The following is a 22547-nucleotide window of genomic DNA, read 5'->3' as shown; positions in this document are numbered from 1 at the left end:
GCTCTGGTGGAGTTCTTGCGAATTTAGTAAGTAAATATCAAAACTCCTCCTTCTCCGTTACTGTTCCAAGCGAATGCCCAGGGGAAGACCAGCAAGGATGAAGCCCTTGCTGATCTTCCCCTCGGGCTGACAGACCACAATATTTACTCAGACTTGCATGCAGTGAAATAATGCACAGTGCTTGCAAAAGACACCACGTAAAAATAAAGGCCCGATGTTTTCACCTGGAATATAGATCGACAATAGTGCACTGCATCCCGGATGAAAGTAAACTAAAAATTCTTTGTAAGGCAATTTGATATATTATATTCGTATGCATTGATAATATATTCACAGGTATTTTAACACTCACCATATGTGAATTGAATACATGCGGTTTATATACATATTGATCTGTTCATGCGATATCGTAGGCTTATGGGAATACTCGAGCACGACAAATGTTCAAATGAATATTAATGCATTTGAAATAATTTTGATTCCAATATAAATAATTGAAAATTATGTGCCCAAAATTACGTGCAACACATAGGTGCAGGTAACCCCTGGCAAAAAGTAGTTTCACTGCTGTATAAAAGTGCTATGCCATGAAAACTTCTTAGCAGAAATAATTCGCACTGCGGCAAAGCCTTACTTTTATAGGTTGAATTGGCATATTGCCCTCGAATCAATTTATTGTTTTCAACTTTAAAAGATTGTTATGCTGGCTTATATGGTCCCAGTATAACCAATCTTAAAATCTAACATATTTTACTACTTATCACTTGCATTCTGCAGAAAATCGAATTATGCTAGCACTATTCAAAGTTAATTGCACTTTCTTTGAACCAAAAAGACCGACATTAGCACGCGCCTTGTTTCACTTGAAAATAATATTGTGCAAGTTGGTTGGATGACGATGAACATGTCCATTTTTTATAACATGTGAAATACACTATTCGAATTCAATTTAAAATTATTCCAGCTAAATTAATATTCACTTTGAACTTAAAATTCACTACTCGCAGAAGCCTACTATGATGTGTGAATTTGTAAATAAAGTATAACGAGGCTTGTTTTTCTGACCTTTATAGATGTTCAAGCTGGGACAATGAATATACACATCTGTTTTTGTTTACCCAGTACTTGACTGTGTATTCGATTCGCTAAATTGTAATGTAATGCAACTGACTGCGTGCAATATAAAAAAAAAACATGGTCGTGCATGCTTTGCTTGAACTCTGTCTTGCGTTTCTTCAGCAGTTTAGTGGAAGCAGCGGCTGGTACTGGTCAGTAAACATTGTAATTCTGCTAGCTGGTCAAATGTTGTAGCATGTCACTGTGAAAAGCACATCTTCCTGTGGCATGCATTGCCCCAGGTAACAGTGTCATTTCAAGTTCAGCACGTAGATTACAGTAAAGCAATAAAACGCCTCTTGTGGTAACATAGCCTGATATTTCTCAGCCGAGCTCATTGCATTCACTATGCTTCCTAAAAAGAGTGAGAATGTCCATAGCCTTGACGGGAAGTGCGCATACATACTACTATACTTGCCAAATGAACATCCAGTCGTTCTGAACATATACAGGTGGAATTTATTTTGCCTATCGCATTATGTCTTATGGTTTACCTGAAAAGAAACACAACAAACAGAAAATATTAGGACACGTCGACTAATGAAAGAAGGCAATCTTTGCCAAAACAAAATACTCTTGCATCTACCTAGCAATAACAAATGAAACATATAAAGCGGCTCTAATGCATCCACAGTACAACCAAACTCCTCGAAGAATAAAAGACATGTATACCTAAAATGTCTGAACGAGTGAACAAAATTATCATTCAAAACAAAAAAGCTGATTGACTTCTCAGTGGATGCCACAAAAGGGAGACACTGAAGGCTGACCACGTTAAGCATGATTGCTATACTGTCCTTTGGAGATCATAAATATGTAACTCCTAAAAGTACTTACAAAAAAACTTTACTTTCTGTTTTTTTCTGTAGCAATAAGTACAGTAAACCCTCGTAATAATGAAGTCAGTGGGACGGCGAAAAAATTTTATATAAGCAGCGATTCGATATACGCAACTGCCTGATAAAAGATCAGCAAGCACAGCCAAATTAGCTATGACAACTTCGCAAAAGTGGTATCACGTGAAACATATCACTATTCACACACATAAAAGTCATTCAGCTATCTTTGTCGGGTGCTTTGGCTGGGCTCGAGGATTGCCTGCTTGAGTTTGTTGAGGCAAACTATGAGGTCATGGTCGCCGCTCGAGCCCTACACTCTATTTTGTAACAGACGTAGGCTCTTTTGCCTTTGTGCCATTGTTGGTATTTCACGGAGCTGTTAGTCTAGCGGCTCATCTTCCTCATCAGGGCCTCCAAGCAAGCTGACTATTTCGGCCGGCTAGTCAACTGAGGCTTTGCTGCATTTCCCAGTATGAGCAAAGAAAGTTTGTCCTCCCCTATCTTGTTAGCACCCAACAGCACTGTAATGCGTTCTTTGCTTTGTTTACATCCTGATAAAGTTTCGCCCTGTGTTGAGTGCACGCACTTTTGAAATAGTTTGTAAAAAAATGCGGACTCGTCCAAATTGTAAATGTCTCTTTCTGCATACTGCTGAAGTAGGGCGCTCAGCCGACACTTGCGTCATCTATCCACGACATCGTGGTGCACGGCTGCATTTTCACCAATGATCAATTTTAAGGCACATCGTGCTGTCTTTTGAAATGTTCAAGCTAGCCCTTGCTGCACTTTAAATCTTGCTTGCCCATTCAGGTGTCTAGGGCTTTGGATTCTGCATTCTATACAGACCCATTTACAGGAAGGTTCGTACTTCTAATGCTTTTCAACTATTCGAGAAGCACTCTTTCCACTTCAGAATACATAGAATCATGGTTGCGCTTTCATTTCCTGAGAAATTCTCAAAGCTGTCCAGTACAGGATCCTTATTCTTTAGAATAGTTGATATTGTTGCGGTGGTGTTTCGAATTGTCTTGCGATTTCAGACCTTTGCCGGCCTTTTTTCTTTCACCTGACGTATCAGTTGAACTTTCTGCTCCAATGTCAGACACTTTCGAAACGGATACCGGCGGTGCCAGTTTCACTCGACCTAATTGCTCAATGTGTTTGCTCAAAAACAGGCAGCTTGATTCTGACATACTTTGTCTTACTGTACAATCAATGTTTCGAACATTTTAGAGCATAACGCCCGCCAGTTGGTGCTGTTAAGCTGTACAAACCCCAGCTTCTGAGGATTCAGAAAATCCAGGCCCAAGAATGAATCTGCGGCTGAAGAGGCTCCATTTTTTTATAATAGAGACACGACTTAACTTTTCACAAAACAATTCGAAAAATTATTCGAGTACTCATTAGACATGCAAGGTGTCAGGAACTTTTCCCATTCTGTGTCTCAGTACTAAACTGCCTGAAATGTAATCCAGGCAATAAATCAAAAACAAAACCAGTGCTGACATTACAGTGGAACCCTAATTATAGGACTTTCAGGGGATCACTCAAAACCGTCGTATAATCCGGATGTCGTGAAACCGGAAAACCAAGAATACAGAGAGTGACACTGAGCCTTGCCAAAAACGAAAAAAAGGCACAGATTGCCTGAATAAGCCTACGGCATGACCTTGTGGCTTTGCAAGGAAGGTACATTAAACCAGTCTAGCCAGTCGGAGCTAAAGACATCATTACTTAGTTGAAGAAGGTGCAAGCGAATCTTTATTCTCCACCCTAAAAAATATAAAATCCAGCGCGCATCCTTCAACCAATAGAGTCCGAGAATTGCCTGCACATCAAAATAAAACTTAAACGGGGTTGCCAACTGCTTCCAATAAGAAGAGTCAGGCAGAGTGTCAATTCTGTCAAATAATGGTGACGGACCATCAGTTTTAGTAGAAATCTCATCTGCTGAGAAAATCTACTGTTCTGTTGTTTTGAACCTCCAGTTAATTTACACATAGTCTTGTTTTGCAACATATGGTCGTAAACACTCTAGACTAATTTCTGCAAAAAGCAATGAAACCAGAGGGCCTTCGGTTCAAATCATTATCGTGCACATTCAGTTCTTCAAATTATTAAAAGTCTTTTTCCAAAGAATAATACACAGGGCTGTTCCGGGACTAGGGCATCATTTCTAATTCAATGTAAGTTTGAATTAACAAGCTTTTATTGTATGAATCTTAATACCACTCTGCTTTTGTGCAACGTGAGGGGTGGCACGCCGGGCAAATCTGAAAAAAATTGCTTTCTTTTCATAAAGGGCAACTTGTGCAAAACATTTTCATTTGTCTTCTTTCAATAAAAACTTCTTATGATAGGTCTCCTCACATTTCTGAATAACTTTGAATTATTCATGCGAACCATATTAAATAACAAAGTATACACGCACAATAGAACTACACGAGATCAGCAATTAACACCAGTAAAATTCGACTTACAACATCTTTTCTTCGGCACAACTGCGGCACCAACTTCATTATCCTGTTGTCCACAGTGGTCCTTCATTTGCGGCCCTTAGACAATTTACTGCCCCTTTCCGAATTTACGTTGAACATCTCCCCAGAAGGCACGTAAATAAGTTAGCTGGTGATTTAGTTTGGTTTCTTGTAACATCAGTTCCTACAATATAAAGTCCCTATCGCATTTCTTTCTGGTTTTGTAGCATCCCAAAGATGCTTTATTTTTTTTAAAGATGCTTAATATTTTTTTTTATATTTGAAGTGCTCATAATTTGTGATTCATAAAGATTAATAGGCAATATTTAAAATGTACAGTGCCATCTGCCAAGGCCCTAAGCTCCATGCATGGGCACAAAATTGAAACGAGTTGCATGTCACTGCATCTCTCATGCTAGCTGCAGATTTTTTTTCTTTTCGTTTTACAATAACTTCCCTAGAATTTGTGCACTATTCAGGTAACGAGGCAAGTGAGACAATACCGAAAACTTTGATTTTATTACCATATTATAGTCGAAAGATGTGGTGGGGCCGCATGAAGAAAGAAGCTTAGCAAAAACTAAGCTTCTTTGTCTAAGCTTTCTTTTTTGTGCATCATACCACTGCACAGTTAAACTATAATGAACATTTACCCGCTTGCTCAATTCGCCGTGCTGCTTAGTAGTAGACAGCGGTAGTTGTCTATAGAAAAACATGATAGAGACCCCTGGCAATAAAGTATGATGACGTTGAGTACAGTTATCTCAAAGTAAACAGAAATGTTAGACAGAACTAAAGCTTAAATGGAACATCTGCATGTAAAATGATTGGTTTCGAACTCAGCCTTCAACCTTGTTGATCTCAGTAAATGTAACTCTTACTTAATATAGCATTTTTTCTGGTTCCTTGATGTTCTGTTTAACATAGGCCTACTATATTCTTGTCCTGATAACGTTTCTGGCTGACATTAACACTTTTATTAATACAGTTCAAAATACAGGTATACAATGAAGTATTACTTGACTACCCACGAAGGCAAAGAACTCCCCACAAAACTAAGCCTTACAGACAAAAGCCACAATTAAGCATTTTTCTTTGCACCACAAGAAATTTCAAGCAGTGCCTAGCCCAGGGATTATATTCATTACGAACTAAAATTATTTAAATGTTGAAATGTGATCAATAGCACTTCTTCAAGTGGTAAATAACCAAAATTTGTAGTCATGCATTATCAGACACGAAATTGTATAATGTCCATAAAAATTTCTTTAGCCTTAGTGTCTGTTGCATTTATTTCATTGCGTCTTACAAAAAAATGAGCTCCTAAAAAATTCCCCTTCATTTGTTGTTTTCTATAAATTACTTGAAGCATGTGGGAATTGAGGCTAGCGCGCTGCCTTTGAGCGGGCTTTGTCGCCTTTTCGGCCGTTCTCATGTCTCGACATGTCTGCCCTACTTTGCTGTCTGCCGTGGTGGGTGAGAGGAGTGACGTTTAACTCCCTCACTCGGTAGCGGATGTTGACTGTGGCGCCGCGCACGGGGACTCCCGAGAGGTTTTCGCGCGCTGCGTCGGGAGCGGTCAGATACTCTCCGGGACAGCAAACGGTGAGCCACGCAATCTTTTCGTCCGTCGACTCCCGTCACTCGGGGCTCGTCGGACTTCGCTGACGCGCCTCGCGCCCGAAGCGAACGCTCACCTTTTGTTGCCCCGCTGCGTACGCATGGCCGAGGGCGGTACGGTGTCCTAGTGCGTGGCCTAGCTACGCCGACCCGTCTCCCTCCGAAGCCAACGCGAGCGCCTTTGCCCTCGCTCGAGCAACCGGGCCTTTGTCCTGGTGTTTCCGTGAATCACCTTTACCGCGGAGACGTGCTCGTGGCACCCTGTGTAGTACTTTGTGCCCGTGGCGTGGATAAGCGTACTTGCTTTCCCGCCGCGCCTTTTTGCAACGGGCTGTACTGCGTTTGGTGTTGCCACAATAAAGTGTTGCGACTTTGAGCAGTATCGTGTTCTCGCCCCGGCGACGGTTAACGCGTGCCCTGTGGCTCGCTAAGACCGGACCCACGCTGGTGGCCGTACTCCTTCGGGATACGTGTACACCACACTGGCGCCCAACGCGGTATCAAAAGTTCTAGCTTTTGACTGCTCTTAGCGAGTCAGTTCGCCTGCGCGATTCGGGCTCGTCGCAACATGGCTGCTTCGCGGGTCTTTTGTCTGCTGTCCCTTTTAGGGGATGCCACGTTGCACAAGGAGGCCATTGCCTCTATTGACGGGAACCCATCTGCACCCGTCCGTGTAGGCACCCCCTATTGCGGTGACGACACGAGGCGCCTAGCTCCTCCCTTTGGAGATGGCGCGTCGCTTCGGAATGGGCCTCTTGCCCTACCCGAACGTTACGCACAAGCGCCTCCGACTGCTAATGCGCCCTTCGGCATGCATGGCAGTTCGTCGGCACAGCGCTCGCAGTCGGTTCCCTGCGGAATTGTTGGGGCGCAGGCCTTGGCCCTCGCCGACTTTTGCCCGCTATCAGCCGTGCAACCGACACTTCGAACGCACGCTGAGCAGGCGCCTGAATTGTCGACGGTAGCCACACCAAGGGCGCCTTTAGTTCGACAACAGGCGAATCCCACAAGGAGCCTATTTTGCTCTGAAAATGGCGCGCAGGGCGGTGGTCTGTTTGAAACCGCCCCACTGATCGAGCTGGGCGACTGCTCACCTTCGCTCGACCGCGCCGCTAACGCACCAACGGCTTCCTACGAAGCCGGTGCGACGACGCAGACCTTGCTTCAAAACGCCGTGCAGATGATCCAAGCACTCTCGGGAGCTGTGCAAACGCTTTCGGCTGGTCCGAAAAGCGGTCACCCCGCTGTTAAGTTGCCTTTGCCAACCTACAGCGGATACGGTGATCAGCTCACCGCCCGAGATTACCTCGACTCTCTGTCACGTTATCGGAGAGCGATGGGTTTGGATGATAAGGTGGTGCTCGAACGTGTTGTTCCAGCTGCACTGACTGACACCGCGGCGAGGTGGTATCGGCTTACCGATTACCGTGCGGTAAACCTCGAGGAATTTCGTGCGGTCTTTTTGCACGAATTCCTACCCGCTGACTACGAAAGTAGGATGCGGCGAGAGCTCGAGCTCCGTACACAAGCTCCTGACGAGTTTTTACAGGAGTATGTACGTGCGATGGAGGAACTTATTTCTATCGCTGAGCCCCGAGCCTCGAACGAGGAACGCGTCGAACGGGTGATACGACAGGCACATGCAACTTTTTCGGCATACCTGCACGGCGGCCGCTTCCGGGACTTAGAAGAGTTGGCCGCCAAAGCGAAGCGCATCCAAGGCGACATTCTCACCGCGCGTGCCTATCGCCCGCCGCCGCCAGCCAGCGATGCCCTTGAGCCGCGCTGCGCTTGGGGAGGGGCCATGACCCTTCCCCAACGGCAACAGCCTCTCGACGCCGCCTTTGCGGCTGCAACCGCCTGTGCGTGGGAGTTGAGCGATCTCGCTCTTGACCCCTTTACGCATGAAAGGCGGGCAGCCTGCGCTGCTCCACCTGAAACCTCCACACAGGGACGCTTTCCGACCCAACGTAATGTGGGAGGTGCGGCTCCCAGAAACGTATCCTACGATAACGTAGCGAGCCGATCACGACAGCTCGAGGCTGCTCCGTCTGGGAATACAGACCGTGACGGAGTGCGCTGTTACCGCTGCCGTGAAAGAGGGCACATAGCAAGGGAATGCATCGGATCCAGGCCTCCTGCGAGGCAGGGAAACGGGCTTCCGGGATTCACGAACGACCCAACCTTTGCTTCTTCCCTCTGCGTGCAGGGCAAGCACTTTTCTTGCTGATACGCACGCGCCGTTCATTCCGGTCACCATTGCCGGCCGTGAATTTTCGGCTTTGCTGGACACGGGCGCTAGCGCCTCGTTGTTTGGCGAACAGGTGTTGTCCCACTTGCAGAAGCACTCAGTGCGCTTGTGGGACAGCCGAACGACATTCCCCCTTGCGAAAGGCGTGGCCCATTCAGCAGGCGCTGCAAAGTTGACTGTCAGATGGGGAGATCGAATGAGACGCTGCCGTCTTGTTCATCTTCCAGGGCTCAATGTTTCAGTGATTCTCGGTCGGGACTTTCTCCTTAAAACTGGTATCGTTGTGGACATTGCGAATGGCGGCTATCGTGATGGCCCATTTTGCCAACTCAAGCCGTCCATCAGCCCACCGGCGCTTACAGTCGCCTTTGGGGCAGAAGCGTCGGAAACGTGCCCTGCGGAGAGTTCGGGGCCAAGCCCCCGCTAACCGCATTTGCCCTCTGACAGTCCCCTTCGGGAACGAGAGGCGCGGCACGAACCGTGTCGTGCGCCAACTCCGGGGTCGTACCCTGGCGTTCCGCGCTCGTCGACTCGAAACCCCTATGTGGATCGACCGACACGACACGAAGAGGCACTACATCCTTCGGTCGCCTGCGCGACTCAGTTGGATGAAGCACCGAAGGCTCGTCTGTCGACACTGTTACGTCAGTACGACGAGCTCTTCACCGATCAACCTGGCTGCACCGATTTAGTGAGCCATGTGATCGGAACTGGTGGCGCGCTTCCTTCGAAGTGTAACCCCAGGCCCGTCAGTCTCACCAAAAGGCAGATTATCGATGGGTTGCTAGATGACATGCTTGCGGCTGGCATTATTTGCCGCTCGTCTAGCTCCTGGGCGTCTCCAATTGTGCTGGTGCCTAAGAAAGATGGCAGTCATCGCCTGTGCGTAGACTATCGCCGTCTGAATGGAGTGACTCGTAAGGATGCCTATCCGCTCCCCACGATAAACTCCATCGTAGGTAACCTGGGTGATGCACGGTACTTTTCCACGCTTGACGCCTCTAAAGGTTACCTACAGGTCCGGATGGGTAACCGTCACCAGTGTAAAACTGCGTTCACGTCCCACAGAGGGTTGTTCGAGTTTACTCGTCTGCCTGTTGGTCTTTGCAATGCTCCTGCGACGTTTTAAAGACTCATGGACCGCGCCCTTAGGGAAGCAAAGTAGTCATACTGCATGTGCTACCTCGACGACATCGTGATTTATTCACGAACCTTCGAAGAGCACTTGGCCCATGTTGCCGATGTACTCGAGAGGGGGGTGAGGACCACCGGGATGACATTAAACCCCGCTATGGTACAATTAGCGCAGACCCTGTTCAGTTGCTCGGGTTTACGCTGGGCGAAGGCTCCATAGAGGCGGATCGGGAGAAACTTCGAGCTATTCTCAATTTTCCTGTGCCCAAGGACGTACGTGGCCTTCGCCGCTTTTTAGGAATGGTCAACTTTTACCGTTTCTTCATTCCGTCCTGTGCCCTACTGCAGGCGCCCTTGAGCAAACTCTTGGGTAAATCTGCTGAGTGGCAATGGGGACTTGAGCAGCAGGAGGCGTTTTGCCGACTGTCTAACGCCATAGCGGAGACAGCGCAGCTCAAGTTCCCCGACCTGAACAGACCGTTCGTTGTACAAACTGATGCGAGCGATCTGGGTTTAGGAGCTGTTATCCTACAGGAATACGATGGCGTGTTGCAGCCGTTGGCCTTTGCCAGCCGCTCCTTGGTCTATGCGGAGAAAAATTATTCCGTGACCGAAAAGGAGTGCCTCGCCATCGTGTTTGCACTGCGGAAGTTTGACGTTTATCTTGATGGGACGAAATTCGTAGTGCAAACGGATCACAGTGCGCTCAGCTGGCTGATGCGGCTCCGTGAGCCTGCCGGCAGGCTGGCGCACTGGGCTCTCCTGATACAGCACTATGACTTTTCGGTGAAGTATCGAAAGCGGAGCACCAACGTGGTAAGTGACGCGCTATCTCGTGCCCCATTGTCGGCCGAGGACATTAATCCCGTTGCGACAGCCGCTAGCTGTGCCTTAGCACATGCAAGCGTCGGGGGCGAAACAGCAGCTTCGCCGCCATTCGGCGAGAAGGGTGAGTCCCCATGCGGACAAACCTTGGCTGCTAACCAGGTAAGCGGCGCACCACGAAGCGGCCAAGCGGGGGAGCTTTCCGAAGGCCACGAGGCCGAGAACGAACCCGTAATGCCGACTCAAGCGGTTGTTGCTGCGGTCTTGAGTGGGCGTGATACCAGACACCCCCATTTTGGGAGAATGAGCATCGCTTTCAGCAGAGAAGAGCTTCTGAAGGCCCAGCAAAGTGACCCGTTTTGTCACGAAATGTGCGGCAGTCTCAGAGAGGTGGAGCGCCGTGACGCTGCTTGTCCTGCAGCGGGCGCCGATAACGACTGTCTCGACGAGACGGAGCGCCGTGACGCCGCTTGCCCTGCAGCGGGCGCGAATAGGGGGCTCGAACCAGCGTGTGTCGCTGAGTCCCCGGCGGATTCATATTTGTTGGACCATGACGGGCTTCTGCTGAAGTATATAGCCACTGACGACGAGTCCATAGACCCGTTTAAGGTGGTTGTGCCCAAAAGTCTCAGAGCCGCACTGTTGCGATCCTCTACGACGAACCCATGGCCGGTCACCTGAGTGGCTCGAAGGTTTTCGCAAAACTGAGCCGCGTTGTGACCTGGCCCGGCATTAAGCGAGACATTTTTCGCTATTGCCGTTCTTGCCGCGTCTGTCAAACGGTGAAATGAAGGGGTGGCAAACCGCCCGGTCTGATGAAACCGGTTGTCAGCGAGCGTCCGTGGCAAGTGGCCACCTGCGATCTAATGGAACCATTTCCCAGAAGTAAGCCGGGGTTCATTCACCTGATGGTAGTCATTGATCACTTTTCAAAATGGGTGGAACGTTTCCCACTTCAGAAGGTGAAAGCGCGAGCGGTGCTTGAGAAGCTGCAGGAAGTGTTTTGCCGGTTCGGCTTTCCGGAAAGGCTCACCACTGACAATGCTTCGTATTTCAGCGCTCGGGTGTTTGGTGTCACGTTCCGTTCCCTTGGAATCGATCATTTCACAACTTCACCCTACCATCCCCAGTCCAATTTGACGGAGCGCGTCAATCGTACGCTCAAACCGATGTTGGCGGCCTTTGCCGAAAGTCAAAGGGACTGGGCAGACCATTTGAGTGAGCTCGCGTTCGCTATTCGAACATCCGAGAGTCGCTCAACTGGTTTCTTGCCCGCCTTCTTAAATTTTGGAAGGGAGTTGGCAAATCCGGTGACCAGCGTCGCTCAATGCCAGCTCGAGGACGAGGAGGCGCCGGCAGACTGCTCTGCTTACGCGTCGGCACTTCGGGACAGGCTTTGTCGAGCTTTCTGCAAAGCAAGGCAAAGTTTGGCGTCAGCTAGGGCTCAGCAGAAGGCCCAATATGACCGCAAGCATCGCGACCTAGTTTTTGAGGTGGGCGATCTTGTCCTGAAGCGCAACCACGCCCTTAGCGATGCCAGTAAGGGGTTCTCAACCTCGCTCGCTCCTAAGTGGCTTGGTCCGTACCGAGTGGAGAAAGCTTGCACTCACTCGCGTACTTGCTGAAAGATCCCTATACGGGAAAACTCAGCCGTGCCCATGTCGCAGACCTGAAACCCTTTGTATCATGGTCTGACGAGCTCGCGCCAGAGCCCTGCGGCACTTCGCGCCAGCAACGAGGCACACCCGGAGCGGCGGACCGCATTCGGACACCGCGCCGGTATAATCTGAGGAAGCGGTCACCTTTGTGATTTCGCGCCGGACGGCGGACTTCTCAGCAACCGAAGGCCCTCAGTTTACTGTCTAGCCTCAGTATCGATTAGCTTCTTTACGGCTTTCTCTCGTAAAGAAGTTGACCCCGCCCAGCCTGCTGCCAGTGTTTCTTTTTTTAAGTGTTCATGTGTATTTCATGTTTCTTTTGTCTAATATTAGGTGTTATTTGTATTTTGTTTTTTTGCCAGACGTTGAGTGTCATTTTGCTCTGTTTTTACTTTTTTTTCCCGTGTTCATTTCGTCCACCGCGAAGGGAGCTGTGTGTGACCTTGAGTGTCGGTGCTTGTTGCCTGGGGAGAGAGACGAAAGACGCTTTGCGCCTACGCTCGCGCAGCTGTCGGCGGTGTGAGTGAGTGCGTGCTTCTGTGCGTGTGTGGGTGCGTGACGCTTCGGTGCGAGCCCGCGAAGAGTGCGTCATGGCTTTTCCCCTATCGACGCGGACACTGGAGGTGCTAGGGGGCATTGACCTACCGACGTCAGACCGTCTGGCTGTGCTCTGCCGTCGTCGAAGAAGCCCTGCTGCCTTCCCCACCATGGCTCCTGCGCGAGGCCAGCTGAAAGCAGCTATATGCTGCCGGCCAACGCCAGGGCGCCTCGCAGCCAATTTTGGTTCGGCCTCCCTGACCACTGGAGAGGCCCGGCTTCGCGCAACGTTCCAGCTCCGTCATCCAGCCACAAATGCGGGGCCTCCGAACAACCTAAGCGGCTTTCGTCGGACTCGCAGCTTATCAAGAGCAGCAACAAGCCATCAGTGAGCCCCCTCCCGTACCTCTGACCTCGCACTCGGGCATCGCACGCAGCGGACACTGTCACGCCCTTCCGCCCTTCCGCCCCTCCGCGCAGTGGACGCTATCCCGCTTCAGCACCACGAACACTAGTCCCACTTTTCTGTGCTCCCTTCCGCAGTTATCTTTATAGTGTCATGTGTTTATTTTTTATGTTGTTGTTTCTCCTTTGTAATCATTTTTTAGCAGCAATAGCAGGGCTGGACTGAGGTTAGCTGTCGCTCATAGCAGTGTCATTTTAACTGCATGGGTAACGTCCGGCTGCCTTTTGCAGACCGGTAAAGGGCAAATTTAGGAGAGAGGGATGTGGGAATTGAGGCTAGCCCGCTGCCTTTGCGTGGGCTTTGCCGCCTTTTTAGCCGTTCTCATGTCCCGACATGTCTGCCCTCCTTTGCTGTCTGCCGTGGTGGATGAGCGGAGTGACGTTTAACTCCCTCACCCGGTAGCGGATGTTGACTGTGGCACCGCGCGCGGGGACTCCCGAGAGGTTTTCGCGCGCTGCGTCGGGAGCGGTCAGATACTCTCCGGGACAGCAAACGGTGAGCCACGCAATCTTTTCCGTCCTTCGACTCCCGTCACTCGGGGCTCGTCGGACTTCGCTGACGGCGCCTCGCGCCCGAGGCGAACGCTCACTTTTTGTTGCCCCGCTGCGTACGCATGGCCGAGGGCGGTACGGTGTCCTAGTGCGTGGCCTAGCTACGCCGACCCGTCTCCTTCCGAAGCCAACGCGAGCGCCTTTGCCCTCGCTCGAGCAACCGGGCCTTTGTCCTGGTGTTTCCGTGGATCACCCTTACCGCGGAGACGTGCTCGTGGCACGCTGTGTAGTACTTTGTGCCCGTGGCGTGGATAAGACTACTTGCTTTCCCGCCGCGCCTTTTTGCAACGGGCTGTACTGCGTTTGGTGTTGCCACAATAAAGTGTTGCCACTTCGAGCAGTATCGTGTTCTCGCCACGGCGACGGTTAACGCGTGCCCTGCGGCTCGGTAAGACCGGACCCACGCTGGTGGCCGTACTCCTTCGGGATACGTGTACACCACAAGCAGCAGAAAAAAAAAACAAGAATGATGGTAATAAAGCAACACACCCAACAGGACTAGCGCTAAACTGACAACTGAATCGTTACTAAAAATTTATCCCTTATGTCTACGTCAGAACAACGCCTTGTCACAAAAAATTTCCAACATTATTCAAAGATGGAAGGCATAGGTATTGTTGTACTATCAGGTGGTTTGGAACAAACCTTTTATTATAATCATCCGGTACTGACAGATTTATCTTCAGGTTTAGCAAGATAATGGGCTTTCAAGATTCCTTATCAGTTTTCACAATTTTAAGGGTTATATGTCCCAAATTCTCAATATGTTTGTGAGAGACACTTTAGTGTAGGGCTGCATAAATTTGAACCACCTGAGGTCCTTTTTAGTCGGCCCCTAAATCTAAGCAAATGAGCCTCCAGCATTATCACCTTCATTTAAAATACAGCTTCCATAGCTGGGATTGGATCTCACGACCTGTAGGTCAGCTGTATAGCACCATAACCACTAGACCACTGTGGTAGATCAAGACACAGAGACTGATTGCATCATCAGCACATCTCACCTATGAAGAAATTCCAGTGTTGTCCTGACATGGTCTGCATAAGCTAAGTTGAAAATTTAGTCGCTCATAAGTAAAAGACAGGTAGCTTCTGAAAAGTCTACAGCCTCGGTGAAAAGAAGCTGCTGGCAGGCCACAAAGCATTCCTTCTTTAAAATGCTTCCTGTGAAAAGATGACAAACAAGCCAACGGATTGAAATAACTTCATTATTAATATACTCAATGCAGCCTGAAACGTATAGCTGCTTTATCAAAAAGGTTCCCACTACATTTACTGCATCCAAAGCACCTGATCACAACATATGATTGGGTTTCAAGCCAAGTGCACATTTGTCATATGGCTGAATAGAACTTGTGTAATTGCAGATGGCTTACAGTTCCCAACAGAGAACTGAATGTTTGCACAATATACTAACATGATAGAGGCCCCTGACAATAAAACAAGGTGATATTGAGTACAGTTAACTCTCAGTAAACAGAAATCAAAACACTTCACTGAAAGGTCTCCCCACTTAACCATATAACTGCCTATTTAACTTCCAAAAATTGTACAAAAATCGTTAATACTTTACAATATACATCAATATGTCTATGCAATTCAGATTTTTAAATTATTATCACGCTTATTTCTGGAATTTGCACAAATATTTAAGAAAAGAAAAACTGCTGTTGAGGGCGGCCTTCACTCAATAAATGACCTGGTAATGGGTCACAGCATACTGAAACCTGAAGCATTTTCCTTATGCAATACATGGTAACACACTGAAAAGTGCTAAGGTGTTAATTGCGCAAGTGGTCGGTTATCAGCGTTCACGCAATGCCACACATGTGCACTGCTCACGACATCACCGTCACTGCTGCTCTTGTCGTCATCAGAAGCAATATGCCGGGTAAACGCAACGTTCGAGTCACTGTCCGCAACAAATGTCATGTTGCTACTAATGCTTCCACTGGCATTCTTCTTGCAAAACAGCACTGTGAAATGACTGTTGCCGATATTAAAACACGCGCGAAAGGCACTAAACGTGGTTTTCGATAGACAACAACTGCTGTCTAGAGCTGAAAACTGCAAGAAAAGTAATTGACATCTGTGACGTGTCTTCGGCCGCGGTACAAAATCGCGTGATGAGTACAGTTCGGGGTCGGTGGCTTAAAGGGGCCCTAAAACACTTTTTGAACATGGTCTGAAAACGCTGCTGATTCTTGACAACACGCGAGCTAAGTATTATAGCTTGGCACATGGCATGCAATTCATAATAAATTATCAAATTTAGCTAAACATTGCTCTCTCTTCTCAGCAAATGATGGAGCAAGCTCAAAAAGCACTCGTAGAAGGCCTTCTACCAGACATTGGGTGATTTGAACATGGCGCGCTCGGTCATTACAGGGATCGCCGCGAGAGGCTGTGACTTGTCCACGTGTGCACACGCGATCCCACTGAAAAAGCTGCGGTTAAAAAAACAAAAGTTCTCAATATCACGAGGCGTGAGTGGCGTATTCTTATTGACCACGCCACCCCCCCACCCCCCCTCCCTGCTTAGCTTGCAGCGCTTTTGTCGGGACGAGAGAATGCAATTTCAGGGTGCGTCAAATTTTTGTTATTCCGCTCGTACAAGGACTCTTGAAGCTTTCGCGGCATTGAATTCATGAAACAATAAAATCTTTTCATGAATCCATATTATGGTTACTTTGAAAAAGTGTTTCAAGGCCCCTTTAAGTGTGACTTAAAAAAGCACCAATTATACCAATTACATCAACTGATTGGTCAGGGTTTTTGGCTCTTAAATTCCAAAAATGCTGCTAAGTAGAATACAGACTCCCTTCCTAGGCAGCAATGAAACTGATTTTAATAAATCAGAGCTGTAAGTGTGCGACAACCACGTTTGAAAAGATGAGGAATGGCTAATACAATATGCAGCACAATCCCTTGCATTGCCGCAGCTAAGCCTGCAACACTATACTTGTTGGAAAACAGTGATCAAGTCTTCCTGCAGTAATAGCAGAAGCTGTTTTCTTGTGAGCGCAGCAAGCTGCACAAGAGATTCAAAAATCTCTCATTACTCACTGATGAACACTGAACAGTGCTTAGAGAGCTGATTTAGGTAGGTTCTTGCATGACTTTAGAGCTTTATGTGAAAAGCACCTCTACTTTTTGATAACTTGCAATGAAAGGCTCTACAGTGACAGACGCACACCACATAATTAGTTTAGATAACAGTCATTTGCATAGCTGCATAGAAACAACTTTTGGTAGAGATAGTGTCAAAAGTCACATCTTTAAATCAGCAGTCAATTGGACATGTGGTTTGCTGCAGATGGGTGCCACACAGTAGTTGTGTGCACACAAATTCAATACGGTTTGGTAATGCAAATTGCTGCACCTTCTCCTCATGATGACAACTTGCAGCAGACAATGTGCTACGTTGTCATTTCAAGCAATCTTCTCACTAAAGCTAGCCAAGATGATGTAATGAATGTGCAGGCTGCTTGTGGTTATCACTGACAGAATTTTCCACCACCAGAGCACATAAAAAGCTGTACTCACAAGTTATTAAAGATAAAAACAAAGAGTACCTGTTCAATACACAAGAGAAAAACATTCCTTAAGCACAGCCAGCAAAAACCCTAACCAAAGGAAAGAAACTCTTGTACATGGTCAGAAAAAGGAGCACATTATAATCTTTTCTGACATCACAATCATTCCTGCCCTCCTTACTATAAAGGTAGCAGATGTGGTGATAACATGTGAGGCAAATTCAATGCAATTTAGGCTACATATTTATTCGGACATATATAGCAATGCAACGAAAGCTCATATTTGAACATACCAAGTGCAATGATAGTAGGGGTGTGTGGCAGTTCAGAGAGTTTTTCTGCGATGCTGATTCCTTCCTGGAAAATAACGAGGAATACACTTGACCAATGTTAGGAGCACGTTTCCTCAGAAACGCATCTCAACATTTTGGACATTCCACTTGAGCAGATATAAAGGCGAAGCTGCTTATGCCCGTCTTATATATTTGATCTTGCTGTGAAACTACTGGCATTATGAACAGGCAAACTTACCACAAAATCAGCGCATTCCCACTACTCGCTGCTACGTCTCACGTCATATAAGTGAGGTGTAGTCGTGCGCTGATGTACCTGTGGGCTCATACCCCTCCCCCCTTTCGAATGAGCCAACAGTACAAAAACGTCAAATCCACCCCTCAGCGCACTGCGATTTATTGGTTATGACGAACCAGTCATCGCGTTAGGGACGGTCGGCTAAGTTGAGTGGAGTTTTCAAACCAGAGGCATCTTAATTATTTCATTTGTTTGTCATTCCACTGAGTGCAGAAGTGCAACCTATCATGACTGGAGACTGGCAGTGTAACCATCGGCTGAGCTCTCTCAAGCGGTGCTCGTTGACGAAAACGTTGTGTGCGTCCCACAAGAGCACGTGAACACTCCCACGTGCACTGCAAAGAACGCGTACCGGAGTCCATGTGACACGCAGTCCGGGCCGCCCACGAACGCTGGGACAGGCAGTATAGGCGTTTGAAGAGAAGCGCGTGCACGGACAGAGGGGGATAAAAAGGGCGTCGCATGTTTTATATGCAAGGAAGCTGCCGCGTAGCGTCCACCGCATCAAACGCTTGACAGTCGCAGCGGCACCATCACAGTCACGAGTTGAACTCGGGCCTTCTCAGAATCAACGACTTTGTATCCGAGTTCACTCATCCATCAGTTCGATTGACAGAAGCCCGCAGCGAGTATCGAATCCGCCCATCACTTTTGCTTTTGCCAAGGAGCAGTGTCACGCCGCAACGCCAGCGAGCGCATGGTTCATCTCCCAGCTTTACTGCACAGACTATGCACACACGCACGCAGAAGTTAAGGAAGCCACGTCGCTACTATAAGGGAGGTATAGAATAGCGCACCGCGAGCCCTTGCGGTGCGGTAGCTGCTGCTGCACATGCGTTGTAACGCGAGCCGCCGTTCGCGTTCGCGGCCCGCCTGCAAAAAATCCGAAATAGCACGCGGCGACCGTGGCCCGTGAGGCCCGCGAATTGCTGTGTGTAGCTTCCATGCATTTGGGTTTGCGGCAGGGGTCAAAGTTTCCTCAGGAAGAGCAAACGCTATTCTGAAACTCATATGGCGCCCGCAACTGAAGCAACTCTCGCAGCACCCGCAAACATTATTTTAAACCTCCCTATGATCTCATACCCTATTTAACCGCGCTCACGACATATCCAATCACAGCCGCGTTGCCGACAAGATGCGAGCACCCCTGGTGACCGCTTGTCCTTACATTTATCCGTAATACTTGATGGAACCGAAAGAATCAGCACGAGAGCGTTGCGTGAACAGCCTTGCTGCCTTCGAGAGTGAAAATTTCCATGCTGCAGGTGGAGCGAAAGAACCTGTGTGAAAGAGGACATATGCCCATAAACACGCCTGTGGGAGGCACGTCTTGAGTTGGCAAAAATACAGCACGACAATGACGCTAACGTCGCTGCACTGCTAGAATGCTGAGTGAGTAGTGGCGCTGACGTGCTCGCACGCGTTGTTTCTTTGATAACCACCGCAAATGCCCCACGTGTGTTTCTAACGCGACGCACATTCGTGAAGCCATTTCTAGCAACACGGCTATCACGCGCTCCGCACTGTCATCGTGCCACAGCTACCGCAAGCGAGCAAACTCGGCTGACCGAGAAGCTCGGGCCATGCTGCATTGCACCCCAGGCCAGAAAAATCGGCGCACGCGTTCTGGGACGCGAAGCAGATCCACGGTGATCCTTTCCGTTCTCCGATTGACTAATCACGGCGAGTTTCAGCAGCTATGCCGTTCAGTATATTCAATAAAGAAAAGAGGGGGGGACTCGCAGGCAGGTGAGCATTAACATCATTTCATGCACCAGTATTCGCCTGTGATCAGATGTGATTCCGCAACCAAAGGGAATTAAAGGGTGAGGAGGGATTGCCTATATTGTTGAGAAAGGGAATGGACAAGTTTAAGGGCAAACAAGTATCATCGTCGACACAACACTAACCATCGCGCGACCGCACATTGCAATACGTGGATGCTATAGCAGAAACTTACTGATAAAGAAAACAAAGAGGATGCTAGGTAAAGCAAAAAAGAAAATACATTTTATCCCCGAAAGGTTCCAGCACTTACTCGCTCTGCATGGACGAATACGGAGTCTTTCAAAAAGAAATACAGTGCTGTAAACAAATAGCAACGACCACTTGCTATTAGCCTATTGGTCCTCTAAGTATTGAACCTTTTCTGAAGGTCTCAGTGTGGTTCCATGGTGCACACCACAATAGCAGCCGTAAGTGCAGATGAGGAGCTTCACACACACACACACACACACACACACACACACACACACACACACACACACACACAGACACAGACACACACACACACACACACACACACACACACACACATACAAAAAAAAGGCTCATTACAGTCGGAGAACATTTTAGTACAAGGCAGTGGTCGGATCAGAACGGGTGTCAGGTCGGAGATGACGCCACCCACTACGTAATATTACACCTTTCATTATCTACCTGAAAGCATCGCACACAGAAACTCGAGGAAATATGACACATCGCTCAGGAGACGAAAAAAAAACACAAGGCGTTTTACACCAGAAATTTTCACAACGGGGTTGCGTGAAACTAATTATTGATACAAACAAACAAGCAAACAAATGCAAACAAACGCTACCTACCGTAACAACTGCTCCTTTTTATTTTCGGTATGCATCACCGCATTACATTTTTTTTATTGCAGCGGAGTTGACTTGTGTTGCCCTTTCTTCCCAAAATGGCTAAAAAAAGTCTGTTGTGGTTTTCTACGGCATATGCACGCAGAAATATTTTTTCAATGCTCACACATTTCAAGGCCAAACGTAGCTAGAAACAGGTGGAATTTGGCAGCAGACCACTCAACACTTTGGCAAGCTGCTAAGATCGAATTGGCAACCTGAATTATTTTATACCAGAGAGAAAGAAAAGGCACCTGTTTGACGCAGCATGTTGTGTTTATGACCTTTCAATCACTGCAAGGGGTCCTCATGACTTCTACCGGTTCACCAGGGCTCCAGTAAATATTCCGTGACTACATGCACTGCCAGCGAAGCATACACGTTTAACACGAGAAAATATAGGTCGAGGCATTTAAGCACATTTAACAACGGACAGTATAATAGGCGTGCGCACGAGGGGCTCAAAGTTAGCCCCATACATAGACGTGTAATGGGAAAGGGTGGGGCACTGCGACAAACCTCCCTCCTTCCCCGAAGGAGAAGCCTGCGCAGACCTATAGATATAGCAACACGTACTTTTCCCTCAAGAAACACGTGTTTACGTCACTCAACGCATAGCGCCCGCTTGAACTAATAAACCCTGACCATTCTCAGCACAACACAAATACATAACGATGAGCCCACGCGACAAGTTCAGCTCAAACGTTAACAACCACCAACATGAAACGTTAAGTGCTCAACGGGTAACAATTTACGGTTTCGAATGGTTGTTGGCCAAAAGATAAACCTCCTAGTGCCACTCTGGTCAGAGCTGTAAACCGTTTGGCAACAGGAACCTTATTTCACGCCATTGTACCACGGGCGTTATGCTTTTAATACAGATTATATGCTTTGCTGCTCCATTGCTACCTGATCGGGAGTGCTGCGCCTAGAGCCTTACTTAGATCGCATATACGTTTCGCGTGCCTGCTTTGTGGAATATCAATAGCAAAAGCCAAAGTGAAGCACACGTACCTGCGGTAAAATTCCCAGCGAGTCTTGTCCTGAAGATTGTCAAACGTCGTCGCAGTCTCTTGCTTGAACAATATGTCGACGAAAACCAGCCCTCGAACGGATCGGACCGTGCACCGAGGGGAGTCGGCACACGAGCGAGAAGAAAGGCGGGAAACGTTGATCACGTGACTTTAACTCCGCCGCGACGCCCGCGCCAAACGGCGCCCGGTTGTTGAAGAGCTTGAAGTGGCCGTGCGCTGCCGCAAACGCGCGTTTTGCGCAAGAGGGGGATATGGTTCGGGGCAGAGCGTGTACTGCCGCGCGGTGACGGCGTTATCTCTGCGACAACCTTTGTACCTTGACAGCGTCATGCCGTAAGCTTGGTAGGCGTCATTATTACGTCGCGCTATACGGCAACCTCTCCCTTCGTCGACAACTGCTTCAAGTACTCATTTTTTCGCAGGGTCTCAAATGCATGGAATCAACTGTCCAACAATGTGGTGTTGCAGCCACCTCTGAGTTTATTCATCTCCCATATTGTGCAACTAGCTTACTTTACTTTTCGTTGTGTTGATAAATGTATTTAAGGTGTTGCTTCAATTTTATATATATTTGCATAGATTTGGTACCACACGTAGCTCGTTTTTTATTGTTTTGTTCGCCCTACTATTTGTATCAAATATTTGTATTCCATCCAACGAAAATTCCTTAATGGGGTTGCAGCATTTTTAAATAAATAAATAAGTAAATAATCATCACTCGAGCTTACTCAACACTTCCAGGAACAAGTGGGACGAAAAGAGAGTGCACATCTCACAATTTTCGAAACAGTGTTTCATTGCAATTACGCGTTTTGAAATACTAAAGAACGCAAACGTCACTGCAGTACGTGCTTCAAATTTTGCTACTTGCGGTACGCGAGACCGTGAGGCGCGAATTCCCGCGACAGAACTGCAGTTAACAGAATGCCAGGCGTTTGCGTTGTTTATCACACTGAACTTATTTTATTGTCACGGGTCTTTGAGATTGATTTCGCATAGCAATGCGTGCATCTGTCGCCAACACACTGCAGATCGTTTCTCATTCTTCATATACGCATCCAACTGTTTAACTTTTACTATTTATTTATTTTCGTTGATTCCATTATTTTTGTTGTACAAGATTGGTAAGTCGAACTGCCTTTTTTTAAACCGTAGTGGCGTTATATTCGCACAACATCGAAGCTGGCCGCGGCGGCGAGACTGAATTTCGTCTCGATAGAGGAGCTTGTGTAGTGCGTAATCTCAGTGTGCGTGGCAGAACCCCAGATGGACT

General features: G+C 47.8%; 1 long non-coding RNA gene across 1 annotated transcript; it reads right to left on the bottom strand.

The window, feature by feature from the left end:
• Positions 1–1552: 1552 nt before the first annotated feature.
• Positions 1553–21498, bottom strand: LOC142774822 (uncharacterized). Its single transcript, XR_012886572.1, has 4 exons — positions 21255–21498; positions 17304–17367; positions 14479–14638; positions 1553–1610 (listed from the first exon to the last, which is right to left on the bottom strand). It is a non-coding gene; the product is annotated as an uncharacterized LOC142774822 (long non-coding RNA).
• Between the last annotated feature and the right edge of the window lie 1049 nt (positions 21499–22547).

The sequence above is a fragment of the Rhipicephalus microplus genome, chromosome 10, assembly GCF_043290135.1.
Source record: "Rhipicephalus microplus isolate Deutch F79 chromosome 10, USDA_Rmic, whole genome shotgun sequence".
NCBI classification, from domain to species: domain Eukaryota; kingdom Metazoa; phylum Arthropoda; class Arachnida; order Ixodida; family Ixodidae; genus Rhipicephalus; species Rhipicephalus microplus.
This window is presented reverse-complemented; position numbering and strand designations above follow the sequence as displayed.